The sequence below is a fragment of the Rhagoletis zephyria genome, unplaced genomic scaffold (genome assembly GCF_001687245.7).
Source record: "Rhagoletis zephyria isolate East Lansing unplaced genomic scaffold, Rhagoletis_zephyria_1.1 Rzeph_scaffold_03561, whole genome shotgun sequence".
Taxonomy (NCBI): Eukaryota; Metazoa; Arthropoda; class Insecta; order Diptera; family Tephritidae; genus Rhagoletis; species Rhagoletis zephyria.
In genome coordinates, this window is record NW_016160644.1 from 31,901 (window position 1) to 33,490 (window position 1,590).

The 1,590-nt window shown below is 31.9% G+C and overlaps 1 long non-coding RNA gene across 1 annotated transcript; it reads left to right on the forward strand.

The window, feature by feature from the left end:
• The first annotated feature begins 288 nt into the window (after positions 1 to 288).
• On the forward strand, positions 289 to 693 carry LOC108369237 (uncharacterized). Its single transcript, XR_001848471.1, has 3 exons — positions 289 to 327; positions 383 to 490; positions 565 to 693. It is a non-coding gene; the product is annotated as an uncharacterized LOC108369237 (long non-coding RNA).
• The last annotated feature ends 897 nt before the right edge of the window (positions 694 to 1,590 follow it).

Below are 1,590 nucleotides of genomic sequence, written 5' to 3' on the forward strand. Positions count from 1 at the left end.
TATTAAACAGCCCTTATTTCTCTATTAAAAATGTTCCCAAAAGTTCCTTGGCACTACCACGCTGATATGTAAAGGTATTGGCCCAATGCACGCTTGCTTTGCTTGCTTGGCTTTGAGAACTGTCAAACAATTTTTAAAATCTACTAAAATGTATGAAAGTTGGCCTAGTGGCAGCTTTACTTCACTTGCTTGAAGCGCTTTAAAGTATCGATTAGCCGAAATCTCTATTTGACAGCGCGCTGTAGGCTTTTGACAACTCTTACATTTCAATTTTTCGCGTCGATTTCGCTTGTGTGCAGTTTTTATCGCGTTCTTCATCAATTTTAGGTAAAATAATTTATATTCAACAATTATTTGTTGCTAACAACATTATTTTTTTCAGATACCTTGCTTTTTATCGTTCCGGCCACCAGATTCGTTGGTTTTCATAAAGTTTCATTTGCCTGTGCCACTTCCACCCGTGTTTATAAGGCGTAATATTCAACTGGAGGTAAAAGAGTTTATATTAAACAATTATTTGTTATTAATAATATTATTTGTTGCTAACAACAATATTTTTTACAGATACCTTACTTTTTTATCGTTCCGGCTGCTGTATTATCCGATTCTTGTGTGTTGGTTGGTATATCGGAAGCTTTAGTGCAAGATGTTCGAAGAAAAACTTATAGCAGAGATTGAAAAACACAACTGCTTGTGGGACAAACGACAGCTTAGTTACCGCGATCGGGTGAAGAAAGATTTGGCTTGGCGAAATGTAGCTGCTGCTGTGGGACATCCTGGTTAGTATAGAGTTTTTCAAAAAAATTCAAAAAATTTCTTGGGTGCGATTGGCGAAGTGTTTGAGAAGGTCCCAGAAGAGAGCCGCCTAGATTTTCAAATGGACGTACTTCAATACGTCTATGCTCAATATAAAAATTATAAAAATTGAATTTACGAAATTTAAAAATTTAAATGACATCCAGTTTGAATTCAATTTTGCGAACTTTATATGTAATCTAATTTAGTATGAAATCTGATTTTGATTTTGCGAATTAAATATGTAATCGAATTTAATATGCAATCTCACAGAAAATGCTTGCTATAATTTCATTGTTTCTAATCAAACACAATTGTACATTTTTTTAAGAAAATATTCAGGATATTATTCCAAACGCGTGGTTTTCGATGCAAGTTTACGAGGCTTACGCGGTTACGAGACATTTAAATAAATAACCTGGATATTTTTTTTATAAAAAATTGTACAATTGTGTTTGATTAGAAACAATGAAATTGTAGCAAGCATTTTCGGTGAGATTGCATATTAAATTCGATTACATATTAAATTAGATTACATATTAAGTTCGCAAAATTGAAATCAAACTGGATGTCATTTAAATTTTTAAATTTCCTAAATTCAATTTTTATAATTTTTACATTGAGCATGTTTCGTTGTGAAAATGCACTGAAATATGTAAATGCAAGATCCTATGGACAAGATCCTGAACAGCCCTATTATTTAAAATACTAAAAAGTAGACTGTTTGTAACAACTTTTGTTTTATAAATAGGCAATACTTAAGTACCTTAAAAAGAAACATATTACTTAAAAGAC